The sequence below is a fragment of the Lacerta agilis genome, chromosome 12 (assembly GCF_009819535.1).
Source record: "Lacerta agilis isolate rLacAgi1 chromosome 12, rLacAgi1.pri, whole genome shotgun sequence".
Taxonomy (NCBI): Eukaryota; Metazoa; Chordata; class Lepidosauria; order Squamata; family Lacertidae; genus Lacerta; species Lacerta agilis.
In genome coordinates, this window is record NC_046323.1 from 18,472,807 (window position 1) to 18,488,993 (window position 16,187).

Here is a 16,187-nt window from a genome sequence, read left to right on the forward strand (position 1 = left end):
GCAATGGCACATCTGCATGGCTCTAATTTAGAGGATCAGGTATAATCTTCCAATGAAAACACCAGTTGGTATTGATTCTACGTATGTGCTGTTGCTGTTTTAAACTTCTGCTTTTATATAAGCAATTGTTTTTAGCAGTTTTTAAACATATGTAAGTGTTTTCTATCTGTTTTTATTACATTGCAGATCGTTTTGGGATTACTATTTAATCCTTATGGGAAGCAATTCATAAATTAAATAAATAACAATAAGGTAGTTTACATTGGTAACATTTGGAATCTGAAAATCTTCCTGCGGGTAGTGCTAATTCCACCTTCAAATGCCAAAACTCTTTCCTGAAGGTCAAAGCAAATGTTCTCTGCTGGAGTTGGTTCCCTTGCTTTTTGTTTTAAAGTTGCCTCCAATGGAATGTCATTGCTACTCTTCCCTGTCACATTGTCGCTTGTGTCAGAAACTAAAAAAGAAAGTCAAGAGCTAAAAGAAAATCCCCTCCAAACAATTCACATGTTGACCTACTTGGAGAAGGAATAGGACTCTAGCCTACACAACTCAAAACAGAAGACCCAGTGGCTGATACCCTAATCCCTGCAAAGCATCACGAGAGCCATGATTTTAGATCACTTGGGCTGTGGCAGTTGAATTGTTTGCTGTCAGACAAACAGTGGTTAGTAAAAGAAAGAATAAATTGAAGGGCTGAGCTTCCTACTTGCAATGTGCTTTACAGCATGCAATCGTAGGCCTGTTTATTCTGGAGCGTGGGGGGTCGGGCAGGGAGGCCGTGGCCCCAGTTGTACAATTTTGAGGGGGTGCAATCAGACAGGCACAGAGGCCTGGCAGCTGAGGCACAGTGGCAGGCAGGTTGGTCTAGTGGTCAGGTGGATGGAGGCAGTGGGCGAGGAGCCTGTTGGAGGCGGGCTCCATTAATCCGTGCTCCCCACCCCAGCTGCCCAGTTCACTGCTGGGGTGTGTGTGTGTGTGTGTATGCAACACTTGCCCCGCCCTGGTTGCCAGCAACCCACGCTACACTGCTGCTCTGGAGGAAGCCTCACTTAGGCAACATCTGCCCCATACTTTTAAATTCCCATTATGCCACTCTAAACGTCACGAGTTCCCTCAAAGAATAATGGGAACTGTAGTTCATTAAGTGAACCGGGAGGTGTTAGGAGAACTCTGAGTGGATCTACATGCAGGAAAACACACACACTATAAATAAATCAGAAATTAAATCGTTATAACAAAAGAAAGAAAAATGCTTACTGAACAAATAAAATCACGTACAAGTGAGGGGGAATGAAAGGGGTGGGATGGTGTTGTATGTTTATAATGCATTCAAGACCTATTATTATTATTATTATTATTATTATTATTATTATTATTATTATTATTATTATTATTAATGTAGCTGAGTCCCCTACTCCCTTGCGGAGCTTCAACACCCATAGTTTTATAGAAAGAGGGAAACCAGTCTGAGAACTGCAGCAGTGCCCCACTAAGCTCCATCCGCCCTCAGGAAGCCACTGACTGCCCACCTCTCTACTTACAATCTGTTCAGGGAGGGACACTGGCTGTCAGGCTCCTTCTCCTCAGTCTCTGTGTTGCCTTTGCAGAAATGAACAGAAAAGACAACTGGAACAAAGCCGGAATTTGTTGGCTGTGCCTAATATTGGATCTGGCTCTGCTGGTATCTTGCACCGGCTCCACCTTCTACCCTGCTGGTCCCAATGAGCACCAGCTTCCACTGTAAGCAAGCGTAGGATTGCAGCCACAGTCATTAGTACTTTCCTGTTCTTTCAGGCAATCGTAGTAAACACCATTTGCGTATTTCTTTAAATTTGAAGCGGGTGCTCTCTCTCTCTCTCTCTCTCTCTCTCTCTCTCTCTCTCTCTCTCTGTGTGTGTGTGTGTGTGTGGAACGGGACACACTAAAGCAAATAATGGACAATGGTATATCATGCCTCTCCTTCTCTGCCACATCTCTGAATATTTTCATAGTGGAAGTTATTGTACCGCAATGTTAAATTCTGCTTAATTGTATACAGTGGTGCCTCTGGAGGTCCGTTCTTAACCTGAAACTGTTCTTAACCTGAGGTACCACTTTAGCTAATGGGGCCTCCTGCTGCTGCTGCGCCACAATTTCTGTTCTCATCTTGAAGCAAAGTTCTTAACCTGAGGTAATATTTCTGGGTTAGTGGAGTCTGTAACCTGAGGCGTCTGTAACCCGAGGTACCGCTGTACCTCAAACCGAGGAAGCACTTAAAGCCTAGCTTGAGCTTCTGGGGTCATCCAAATAACTTCTGTGGGCAGGGAACCTCCTGCTATCAGCGAGATTAGAAGTTTTGGTGCTCTAGAGATATTGAGAGGTTATCTCTCCTTGAGTGACGTGCAAAAGATGTTCGATTTGGCAGGCACAATGGCAGTATTGTAAGCAGGCTGTCATCCTGGCGCCACTTTGCCATTTGGCTTTCTCCTTACCGCCTGTCAGCTTTTTCCAACACAACAATGTCTCTGTTGCCTAAGGGGTATCATTTGTTGTATTCAGAGTCATGGAGATGCATCTGTGTATTCCTTCAGGTATTCCACTGTCACAGACAATCACTTTAGGACAGGTGTACCTTAGGATCATCATTATCCAGATGCCAGTTATCAAAAGCTAAGTAAAAAGCTTCTTACATGATTTTTACAAAACAGAAAAATAAAAAACCCGGCGTAAGCTCGTGTTAATTTGAAGGTGGCTGACGTTGGTTGCTTTATCTGAAGCACAGAGTAGCCACTCAGGTGATTTGGGGGCAGCGGGGGGAGGGGGGGCAGTCAGTCTGTCTGGATTATACCCTTGGATTCCTTCCAAGCCTGTGATCCTGTATCCAGTGAGGTTTAGAATTCAGTAGAAGCAGCTCTGGAACTCTGGGCGGCTCCCAACAGAATATTAAAAACACGATAAAACATCAAACATGAAAAACTTCCCTAAACAGATGTCTTTTAAAAGTCAGAAAGTTGATTATTTCCTTGACATCTGATGGGAGGGCATTCCACAGGGCGGGCGCCACTACTGAGAAGGCCCTCTGCCTGGTTCCCTGTAACCTCACTTCTCGCAGTGAGGGAACCACCAGAAGGCCCTCGAAGCTGGAACCCAGTGTCCGGACTGAACGATGGGGGTGGAGACTCTCCTTCAGATATACAGGACCGAGGCCGTTTAGGGCTTTAAAGGTCAGCACCAACACTTTGAATTGTGCTTGGAAACATCCTGAGAGCCAATGTAGGTCTTTCAGGACCGGTGTTATATGGTCTCGGCGGCCACTCCCAGTTAAGTCCTCACCAGCGTCTCAAAGAACCAGCTAAGTGATGGTTCCCCCAGGAAAGTGGGTTAAGCATTTCCCTGCAGTGCCCTCACTTGGCTGGAGGCCACGAGATCCTAGATAGAAGAACAAAAGCTAGAGAATTGTTGTGTTTGAGATGAGAAAGCAGCATTTTGGAAGCTGGAGGGTGGAGAGGATGTGGGTTGTGTGGTTTTTGTTTGTTTGTTTGTTTTTGCTCCATGGGATGTTAATGCTGTGAGCTCCTCCATGCTATGCTCAGGTTGTATATATGAGTCAATAAAACCTTGTAGTTTCCAGTGACCTTCATACCAAGCAGGCTGAACCCTGGAAAAACATTTGAAACCCCTGGAGTCTCTCAATGGCATGTAGCACTATTTACAGTGGTGCCCCGCTAGACTAAAATAATTCATTCTGCGAAAATTTTCGTCTAGCGGGTTTTTCGTCTAGCGAAGCGGCAATGCAAGCCGCGCTTTCGCTAGACGAAAAAAAAAGACGAAAACTTTTCGTCTTGCGAGGCAGCCCCATAGACTTTTTCGTCTTGTGGGGCAGCCTTCCGCTAGACGAATGCCTTCGCCTAGCGAGTTTTTCGTCTAGCGGGGCACCACTGTATATCCTTCCTTTCTTTGTCTCAAGGCAGTTTTCATAAAAATGCAAAACAATCACAGTTCAGTAATACAGGGAGGATACAATCCTGCTTCAAGCTGTCAGGAATTGAACTGTTAAGAAACAATAACTAGTAACTGGGTAAACTCCTGAGGTTAGGCTAAGAATTGTCTAAGCCATGGGTAGGCAAACTAAGGCCCAGGGGCTGGATCTGGCCCAATTGCCTTCTAAATCCGGCCCGCGGATGGTCCAGGAATCAGCATGTTTTTACATGAGTCGAATGTGTGCTTTTATTTAAAATGCATCTCTGGGTTATTTGTGGGGCATAGGAATTCATTCACCCCCCACCCCCCAATAAATATAGTCCGCCCCCTCACAAGGTCTGAGGGACAGTGGACCAGCCCCCTGCTGAAAAAAGTTTGCTGATCCCTAAGCAAATGGAAAATAGTTCCAGTCATTCCAGGTACAATAAACCCAACCATGCTCCCTCCCACCAATGATGTCATTACTGGCATGACTGGGTCTAATCCCCCTGACATTCCCTGGTGAGTCTGAAATCCCACCTGCTCGTTTGCCTGCCAATCCCCTCCTTCTTTTCTCCCAATTGCCTATTAAACCTCCTTGCTGCTTCTCCGCAGAGGAATTTCACGTTATAGGCACATAATGCATTTGTCAAATGCAAATATTTGCCCTGGCCTAGGTGTGTGTGTGTGTGTGTGTGTGTGTGTGTGTGTGTGGTTTACAGCTTATCAGGAGAAAAACTTTATTTACAATGTCTACTCTTCCACTAATCTAAAAAAATCAGAGGCAAGCATGACTGCTTGTTTGACAAGGGAATTAGAATTTGTCTCAGAATTCACTTGGAATTGTCCAGAAATGAAACTCTCATTTCTAATGCTTCTTCAGGGCAACCTTTACATTGAGTTCAGTTCCAGTCCAAATATTGTACTGGGTCGCTTTTATATACAGTATGTATCTTTTTCGATCTGTTTCCAGTGAGAAAGCCTCTTTGCAGTTTTTATCTGCGTCCATGCAGTTTCCCTGTTTAATAGCAGCAGATGAAAGCTCTCTGCCTTTATCAGAACAGTAGAGGGCAGTCTAGCATTTCTACACTTAGCACAAAAAAGCAGTTAAATCTCTACCATACAAGGCACAGAAGCAACATCCAGCACAGGAAGACTTCTAAACAGAAATAGTATCTTAACCAAAGGAGGGAGTCTACTTAACATGGCTGTTTCCTAAAAGGATGACAAATGTATATTTTAGTATATTACATTTTAGGAATGCCTGTAATTCAGTAGTTCAACTCATGCAGTGTGTCCCAGGTTGGGGGCAGGGCCTTTCTGTTGTGGCAAGTGCCTCATTAGGTGTACATCCAGCAGTAGCTGAGAGACGTAGGACTGATGGACATGCCTTTTCCTAACTTTGCTTGTAAGTGTACTTTTGGCAATAAATTCTTCACACTTGACGTTCCTCGCATGACAGCGTCATGACACCACAAGGTGGTGCCCCCATGGTGCCCTGCCTGCCCTACTGCCTCCACCGGGATGCAAACCACCGAGGTCAATGGTTCAAATCCCCGCAACGGAATGAGCTCCCATTGCTCTGTCCCAGCTGGAGAAATGTGGTGGTGAATCTTTGGCTTGTGGCCTACCCTACTGGGTTGGTGCTATAAAGGGGTGTCTCCACCTTTGAACTCAATGGGCCTTACTTCTGAGTGGACATGTATAGAATTGCACTGTTAGTAGCACAAATGTTAAACTGAGATTGAAAAGAAGAATGTCTCATATTAAGCCAAACTGCTTTCTGCCCCATCTCCCGTGTTTTCCTTGTGATTGTGAAAGCACCAGAGCTCAATGTCCATATCTGACATCTTTTCAGTGTAATGTAGGCTACCAACCAAGAGATTACTTCTTAACTTCCCCTTTGAGAAGGCCATTTAATTCTTTCTGAATGGAGGTGGTAAAATGCTTATTTGCAGGCACAATGGGTGTGCTTTGGAGAATACGTGTCTATAACCCTTTGGAAAGTGAAGTGGGAAAAGGAAGACGTCACAGATGGATTTTTCTGACATGATTTTCTGTGCTGCAAAGATTCTCCTCAAATATCACAAGTTTAGATGGGCAATCACAAGTTTAGGCAGGCAGTTCCTAACTTACTAAAATGTAATAGCAATTCTGCCCATTGAAACTAGAGCGATGTGGTTTTGTATTCTGAAATCTACAAGGGGATCTGTTTCTAAGTAATGATATTTTAAGTTAGTTCTCCTCTCCCCCTCCTCTCCTCCTCTCTGGAAAACTCATGGTCAGAGGTGTGCAGAAGGTAGATCTGAATTTACTGAGGAGATGTCTGGTGAATTGCAGCCAATCAGCAAGCGTTTCTGACTTCCAACAGTTATTCCAACAATAACAGCAGCTGAGAAGCTACCTCCAAATTTGTGTGTGTGAGTGAGAGTGAAAGAGAGAGAGGTGGAATCTAGACACATAAAAAACGCTATGAAAATGCTTTTTAAAAAAGTTTTGAAAAATATATTGAATTTGCCATAGCTCACAATCACCATCTTGTGTCACATTTGTGTAATGTACTTTACAACACGCTTAAAGCATTTTATTTGCAGCTGTAGAGCTGAGAGAGAGAGAGTTTGGGAAAAGTCTGAAGCAGATTTGTATGTGAAAGGACTTGTGACTTGGCTTCTGTCACCGATCACAAATTCCTGGGCTGAGCATGCAATCAGAGACAACTTGTTATTTAATTCTTAGCATATGTCAACCCAGCTGAGTTATTATATTGATCTGTTTGGTGGCTTTCCCATAAAATACAAGGCGGTCCTTACCAGAGATAGGGGAGAATTTTGATTTCCCTTTCATTTGAAGGTGAACATACCCAATTCACATTTTTCTGAAACATTAAGAGAACTGAAAGACAGATATCCTTCAAAATTTGCACTTAATCCAAATCTTGCAACACAGTGTTCCAGCCAAATAATGCATGCAGAAAAGCATGTGCTATAGTAAAACGTGCATAAGATTCATATATAAGCGAAAATAGCATACAAAAATACATTATATTAGTGGAAACTGTTTTGCGAAACTGTTTTGCAAAACTGTATATTGGGGTAAATTGCATAACAAAATGTCTATATTAGGATAAATTTGCACGAAAATGCAGATTATTTTCATGGGCATTTTTTCAAAAAGACTGGAAGCTGATGTAGAAATGCGGAGAACTGAACAGAAGATCGGGGGTGGGGTGGGGGATAAGAAACGGAGATAAATCACAATTCACATGTTCACCCATCCTCAGTCCCCACAAGTGGGAAGTCTACTGCACCCCCTGCCCTTGGGTGCCTCAGAACCTTTAACAGATCCCCAATGAGAACACTAATCATCAGTGAAAGACAGTCTGTTCTTTCCCCAGAAATGCAACTGCAGAACTATTTGGGGGTTGGAGTAGCGTTTTAGGACATCGTGTTCATAACCTCCAACATTTCCCCGATGAAAATAGGGACGTTCCATTCCATAATGATAATTTTACTATTTATACTCTGCACATCTTACTGGGTTGCCCCAGCCACTCTGGGCAGCTTGCAACATATATAATAACATAATAAAACATTGAACTTTTTTTAAAAAAACACTTCCTTATACAGGATTGCCTTCAGATGGCTTGGTGGTCGGATAACTCCATACCCTCCAACATTTCTCCAGTGAAAATAGGGACACCCTACCATATTCTCCAGCTTTTCTCCGATGAAAATAGGGACATCCTAAGGAAAAGCAGGACATTCCGGGATCAAATCAGAAACCGGGACGGCTTCTCTGATTTTCCTGGAAAATAGGGACACTTGGAGGGTCTGCTGGTTTTCAATTTGTCTTCACCTTTCCTCCTCACAATGCTCAAGGCAGCTTCCCTGAAGAAAACCCCCAGTATTGGGTTCTTCCAAAGTCTTCTCAAGTCAAGAGGGTTGCCTCAAAAGCAATATTTACCCATCTGAGGTGTTTTGCTTTGGTCCAACGGTTCAGTTCTACTCTTGCGTTTTCGTTCCGGCAAGCTGCGGTAAATTCTGGAAAGGAATCTCCACAGCTGCAAGAACTATTGCCAGTGGCGCTGCTGAGGAATATGATGGTGATGACACAGATGATGCTGACAGACTGACACTGTAGATTAATTCATGCAAAATGGGTTGATGCATCAAGACCTTTGTGAAAAGCCACCAAAACAAGGCTCTCAAATTCTTTCAAATACACAAAGGTAGGCTGGCAGGCATTTCTTTTTACACAGATACAGGGATCTATAGTTACTTGTTTACTGACACTAATGAAATTTCTCTTGGTGGAGAACGAAGTGGCTTTGTGTAGAACCAGGTAACTCTTGGTGGAGAACCTCAGGCCCAGGGGCTCAAAGTCTTTCTATTGGTCCCTCAGGACTTTCTCCAGGCCACAGCCTCTCCCCATACCCCTAACATTTCTCTGAAGAAAACAGGGACTCCCTATTCCATAATAACGATAACAATGATGATTATTTTATTTATACCTCACCCATCTGACTGGGTTGCCCCAGCCACTCTTCCAACAGATATAAGAACATAATAAAACGTTAAACATAAAAAACCACTTCCCTATACAGGGCTGCCTTCAGATGTCTTCTAAAGGTCATATAGTTACTTATCTCTCCAATTACAGGTAGGTAGCCATGTTGGTCTGCCATATTCAAAACAAAATATAAAAAAATTCCTTCCAGTAGCACCTTAGAGACCAACTGAGTTTGTTCTTGGTATGAGCTTTTGTGTGCATGCACACTTCTTCAGATACACTGAAACAGAAGTCACCAGACCCTAATATATAGTGAGAGAGTGGGGAGGGGTATTACTCAGAAGGGTGGTGGGAATGGGTGATTGGCTGATAGGTGACTGGCAGGTTTTCCACATTTGGTTTTGCTTCATTTGTCTTACCCTGACCCACAACTAGGATAAATTGCTGTTGTGGAAGGAAAAAACCCTCTGCATCCCAAGGGATTAATAGTTTGTGTTACCATTCATTGGTTAGAACTGCTGGTCAATATCAGTCATTCTAATTTATTGCTCAAAACCATAGGTCATTTATTTATTTTATTATTTCCTTCATAAAATTTATACACCGCGTGATTGTAAAAAACAACAACAACCCCAACAACAATCATCTCAACGCAGTTTTCAAAAAGTTAAAGACAATAAAATCAAGAAAAAAATTACAAGAGTTAAAATACTAAAACAGATTATAAATACCTCAACTTTCTAAGCATCTGTGTAGGCTTGTCTAAACAAGAATACTTTTAGCCTTCCCACCCTGATGCCCTCCAGATGTTTTGGATTCCTAGACACTTGGAGGGCACCAGGTTGGGGGAAGGCTGTGAGGTCATTGCAATATACAGCAACAAAATACAGGGGATAGACATCATATAGCAACAGGTTTCATTTGCCTAAGTATCTGTGCCACACGTTGAAAAAGCATTTCTCATTTTTGCTAATTACAACCCCAATGGACAGTTTTACTCCCAACCTCAATAGGCAGACTGCTATTTCTGGAGTCCTCCGTTACTTACATCAGCCCCCCTTGCACCTACTAGACTTCTGTGAGATTTATCAAATGATGTTCTAAAATTATCTCCCTCTTCTTCTGCATCAATGATATCCTTGTATCCTTTCCTGTCAGCCTTAAAATTGCAGCCATCTATTGTGCTCCCAGATCTAAATGTGTGCCCTCCTGTCTAATTAAAATGCTGGTCTTAAACCCATCTTCATTTCTCATTGCCCCTATGTCACTTCCATTTCTTAATCCCTGCAGTAGTTCTCCCCACATTCTGCATTCAGCCTGAACTGACCCTGAAGGTTCTCACACTGTCAACATTCCCATCAAACATTGTGCTCTACTCTTGATCCCTTCTTCTCTCCCTAATTTTTTTAAATCCAGCCCAACCGCTGCTGTTGCTTCCTTGTCTCCTTTCCTTTCTACCTTTTACACATTTCAAATAAACCCTCTATTCTCAAATCTCATAAAAAAGGCACCTTTCCCATGAAATCTGTACAAGAAAATTTGGAACGTGCGAAAATCAAACCGTTTTTTATTATTTTAATCGAACAAGACAATCTGGCAGTTTCAATTCATAGTGTGCTTCTGTCTTATTCACTTGTGGCTACAACCCTTATTCTACTGTGGTTGCCAATGACGGAATTAGCGGAGGGAATTTCGGGAAATTGGCAAAATGACCTGATTTTTAAAACTTTCCCCAAGAAAGCCCAACAACTTTCCTAAAATTATGGCAACCCTAATATATTATATTGTTACTCATTTATTTCCCATAATTTCCAGTACCTCTTGAATCTTTTACCAGGCCACTTAAATGAGGTAAGGAAGGATGGCTGTGATATGGGGGGGTGGGGATCTGTCAAGGACCATTTTCTTGGGTGGGTCAGATGGCTTGGTTTCAGAGTTTGACTACTTTGGGAGGCGTACCACTGAATTTTTTTTTAATATTAGAAATGCCTATTTTTTAGACAGATACAGTCCTAGACAGATCAGCTGTCTGGGGAACGATTGTTCCAGGCGCCTTTGAGGTGCTTACCTAAGAGTATACCTGAACTTGAAACTACGCTGCAACTGATCAGCCAGCTAGAAAAAGAGATCACCCAGCTAGCACATCTGTTCCTGAAGAAGGATCACTCCAAAACGTGTCAGGCTTGAGACAAATCTTTCTTTTCTTTGAGCACCTGGAATCCTCTGGTGCTTTCTCCAGATTTGTGGTTGTTTCCCAAGAACAGAGAAGTGGAATGTATGCTCACAGTGTCAGTCAATTGATTGGTGCTAAAATAACATTTCCAAAGAAGGTTGCTATAACCGCTGATCAACTGATTGGCAGTTGCAGCAGCTGCCTTTGAACTTTGATAGTTGTCAAGCTCCTGGTGTCATGATGCCAGGTGATTGACAGGTCCGTGGTCCTGCCCACCTGTCAAAGGTGGCCTGCAGGGAGTGGGAGAATTAGGAATTTGGCCTGCTGGCCTGATCCATTTCTTCATCCCTAGCTTAGAAAGATAACTGAAGAGTATTTCAGCTGATCAGAAAGGCTTCCAACACTGGAACAGATTTGGATTTAAGGAGCTCCTTTTGCTTGCTTTGGTGGTAAGAATCTGGTCGCTATAATCACATTTTCTTCTGGTAATGGTGATAACATGAATGCCTGCCGTGCAAACCTGAAATTACTCTCAAGAGAGCCTGCGTAACATGGATAAAAGTTTTATGGTGGAAATACTTGTAAATACAAAACAGCTTTGGGAACCTCAGAAGCACTTGAGTCGAGTTGTAATTAAAATGCTACAGATCAGGAATACTAAGTAGATATCTTGGTTTTCAATGCACTGTTCACTTTTTCTTATCAATAGATTGGCGGAGGCTCAGAGCAAATTTAAGAACTCTGTGCGAGTTTTTTTTTTTTTTTTGCCATTGCCAGCTATGCAGAAAATTAAGCAAGTATGTTTGGACTTCTGCAACCTCTCCCTATCCTCTTCTTCACTGGGTGCCTCAAGATGTTTGTATCAATAGGCAACAAAAGTTAAATATAAAAATCAACAGTGTCCTTTTAAGACTGTTCAGTACCTAGAAGCAGTGGCGTAGTGGGAGGGAAGGACCCACAGTGACAGTAGCCCCGGGCACAAATTTGTTAAGGGCACAAAATTTCAATACCTGGTGCTACCTCAATACAGCTGCACATTTCTGTCGCTTGGCTTGAAAACAACTTCTCCGTGCGAACCAGGAAGTGGCCTTTCCAGACAAGGGAACAACTCTTCTTTTCTTATCCTGGTGGTTGTGATCTCCTGGGTGATGCGGACGCTGTTAGGTGGTTGAATGTGTATGCGTACCCTGTCCATCATGTGGCCCTGGGCACCGGCAACTCATGCTACGCCACTGCCTAGAAACCAGGAAAAACAAAGAAACTGTGGCATGCAGTGTTTCCCCTTTATGCACTTACTTCTTGCTAACTATCCATCCTCTCCCAGCTCATTGCAAAACACAAACATTTCCCCAAAATGCATATTAAAGTAGTTATGCAGATGTGGATAGATTATCTATCTATCCTCCCCAAATCTGTATAATTTGCATCTCAGCTCAGAATGTATGTATCCCTGTGATGCTAGATATTGATGTTTCTGGCTCTGGTTGTACAGATAGATATTGAGGCTTGCCAGCAATTAATTTCCAAGATATTAGCTCATCTCTCATTTTTCAACTTCTGTACAGTGTTATGCATTCTGGGAAACACATGTTTGTTAGACAGTTTTTGAGATAAAGTATAGGTGACATGCAAGCCTAATTATTATGATACTGCACCATCAGTTCTTCACGCTGTAGAGCTGCTATGAAAAGCCAGATTGTCTGAAGCATGAACAGGTATCATAAATATAAGGAATTTGTCGTGCAAAATGAAGAAATACTGTCAGCATTCATCTGATTTAACGCCATTTGAGAAGAAACACGATTGAACAGGCAATTGTGCTAGGAAGTAAACCATTCTCTGGCCTAGTATAATTGATTAGTGCAGGAACAGATCAGAGGCAGGAGGTTCTCCCTCTGGTCTGATCCTAAGCCCATGTGCAAGAGATCAAAAATTGCAGCTGATTGGCTCAAGGACCAGGGCCTGGGCATGGCCAGATTGATGGAGGCTCTGATAGATTGCTGCCTAGCCACTGCCAAGATTCATTTCATCCTTCCTTGCTCCCTGTTTCTAAGTAAGGCTCTCGAATCATCAAGAACGGTAGATTTTGGAGCAAACCATGCCAGCGAGTAAACTTACAGCCTTCTTATTGGCACACACCAATGAACTGTCATTCCTTGTGGGCTTGCCTCTTTAAAACTCATGGTGGTTTGGAAACATGATCAGTTGCTGGTTTGTTGACCGGCCAACCAAAACAAGGCAAGCAGAAGGCTGGGTGAAGGTAGAGCACAACTCAGCTGGAGCTTGGATGAAAAGTAGCTCCCAGCTGCCATATAGAAGAACCAGCTTGATGGACATCCTGGCAAGGCAGCTGGGAACAGCAGACAGAGAGAAAGCATACTGAGAGGGAAAGGCTTTGATTCCAAATATAATCAGCATGGAACCGAGACACAGATGAAAACAAGCATCTTTATTTATGTCCTTTAAGGGGATGTTAGATCGGACAGTGCTTGCACTTGGTAGCCAACAGGGAAACACAAGGGCTCAAAAGTTGTTGTTATTTATTTCTTTTTAAAAAAATAGATAATGCACTTAGCCCTTAATTTTATTTGTTTCTTTGAGCTGTTTTATAAGGATGTGTTCCATTTACACCAGCAGAATGGTGGCGATTATGCTGCACAGTGCTGCCAGGAGTTGCACGATTTTTTAAATATCCTTGTTCCAGACACCTTGGCCTTGATGGGTTTTGGGGGACATTGATGACTCTTTCACTGCTCCATCCTGTTAATCTGGACCCTGGCTAGGGCTACATAAGCATCGCAGCAGTTACGGTATGTTTTCTGCATGCAAGAGAGCAGCCATGATGGATGGCTATTCTATGTCTGGGTCCTTCCTGTGGAAACTGCTTGGACCTGAGTGCAGTGGCGGAGGAAGCCTCTCTGGCACCTGGGGCAGGGCTCTGAGGGGCAGGGTGAACTGCCCGGTGGCACACACGCGGCACCTGTACGGACTGAGCATGTGCGGCAGCCCGTACGGACGCCACATGCATGCCCTCAGCCACTCTACAGCTGGAGGGGAGGAGCAGGCCATCTTATCGTGGCACCCGGGGCGGCCCGCCTCCCGCCCCCCTTCATACACCCTTGCCTGAGTGCACATTTTTGCTGCTTTCAGTAAAGGTTTACGGAGAACTTGGCATTCTTGGCAGAAAAGCAGAAAAGGCAGAAAAATAGAGTGGCAGGAAAGCACTAAACCAAGTGGGAGAATAAAATGTTTTCACAAACCAGTGCTGGAAATGTCTCAAAGGTCCTTGTGTGAGGAACCACTTATACAACAGGGTCCCAGTTGCTTATTTCCCCTCCCCTCTGAGATGGAGTATGGTAATTCATAGTCCACATAAATGTACAATAAGATTGAAGGATTTTTTAAATTGAGAGGCCCTGTTGTTGGTCGACATCAGAGGCATACTCGGTGTGTGTCTCCCCCCCCCTCCAGGTTGTTCTACATTCTTTGTTGGGGGAGGGGAGTGTTGCATGGTTGCATTTTTCCTTTTCTGCTGCTTTCTGCCTTGCTCAGTGTGCTTTGCTTACACCACGGACCTGGTCTGCAGCCCTAAATTTGTTAACTATGAATTTTCATTGCTCTAATATAGCTCAGTCAGTAGAGCATCAACCTCTTAATCTCAGGGTCCTGGGTTTGTGCCCCATGTTGGGCACAATATTCCTGCATTGCAGGGAGTTGGACTTAATTACCCTCATGGCGCTTTCCAACTGTACAAATTCTATGATTGTAATATGCTAGGGACTTAGAATTATTTCACAACTAGATGGACTGCAGGGAGATAGGAGTTACTGTATGTTATGCACCTTGATTGCTTCGTCAATGTTTGCCACTTGTAAACCCATATGCAAATCATATCCAATTGCAAATCATTTAATCACGTATTACCTTATTTTGTATTAATTTTTATATTTGTTCAATTTTCTGTTTTCTGTATACATTTCTACATCCTTCACAATTCTATATTTTATGCCATTTCCATGTTACATTTACGTTGAGCTTTATGAATCAATAAATAATTGGTTTCAGTTACATCCTGTCTGTGCACACATAGGACTAAGACATCGGAGCCCCGAGTAGATGGTGGGTGTGCTGCAAGGAACTTTGAGCACATATGGGGACCGAAGCAGGAACCGATGGGCCTATGGAGAAATTTCACGGGCTTACAACAAAGGAAGCTGCCTAGTACTGAGTCAAACCATTGGTCCATCTAACTTAGTATTGTCTACACTTACTGGCATCTGTTCTCTGGGGGTTCAGATAAGAGTTCATTCCAACCCTTCCTGGAGATGCAAGGGGTTGAACCTGAGACCTTCTGCATGCAAAGCAGATGCTCTACCAGAGAGCTGCGACCCTTCCCCAAAGTAACACAAGAGTGAGTAGCATTGTAAGGATCTTAAGTGAAGAGGGACCTCTTCATGTGATCAGGAACCCAGGCGTAGGGCTGCCAGAGTGTTTGAGTTGCACGGAAGGGAATTTCTGCCAGTTTTGGATTGTTAAGTAGAATTGTTTAATGTACATTGAAATGGGAGATATATAGTATCTCTCTATTGTATACTGTGAAGCATGGTTGGAAATTCCATGAACTTAGAGAAGAGCTGACCAGGTTACTCATTCATGGGGCTGTATTATGGGGCTGTATCTCTGTGGCTCAGTCACAGGGAGATCTGCTAAGAGTCACATGAAACATAATATTTCAGGTCTCTGCACATGCTAATCTGGTATGCATCTATGTTGGGTGTGGTGCCTCTTTGTTCTAAGCCACTGAAGAGAATGGATGTGTGAATATCTGTCTCCAGCAAAACAGCCCAAGGCTAAAAGAGGCTGCAATGGAGAAGAGATAGAGCTTTGATTTTAGCTCAGAATGCAAGATATTTGAAATCTAAGTTATTATGCCTTTTGTTGGGACCGGTGTAAGAGTTATGCAAGTGAATGTAATTTTTAATTGTTTTGAAGTTAAATTCTGTGAGTACAGCATTTGAACCATAGTTTTGGACTGGAGAATTTTTTATTTCAACAGAAAAGTCACTTTTCGTTCATCCAGCGGCTTCCGCATGCTCAATATTACTAATCTCAATATGGATTCTACTGTCGCTGCAGCATTGCCTCGTGGCGACCCAAACAGGGCAGAGAAGACCAAGAAGGAACTGGTGAAAGCAGAAGCATCAATAAATGAACTGGCCAATTATTAAGCTCCAGGTGTTGTCTAGCCATAGATGTATACTGCTGAGTATAGGATTTAATGTCTGATTAAGGAAAAGCTCCGGAGGCACTATAAACTGAGCCTTTCTTCGGGGTATTTCATTACTCACCATCAAGCTTTCTTTTAATTACTTTAATTTCCTGTTCTGTGGGTTTCGAAGGGAATCTACATAGGCCAACTCCATATATTGATTAATGGAAGCATACCTTGTGTTTCTCATTACTGAGACTTGAGTGTTTGTGGCCTTGTAGCTGCATGAGCCTTCTGAGAATAATCAAGTTTTATTATAAAGCTCCTGCATCTGGATCAACATAACCCAATGTCAGT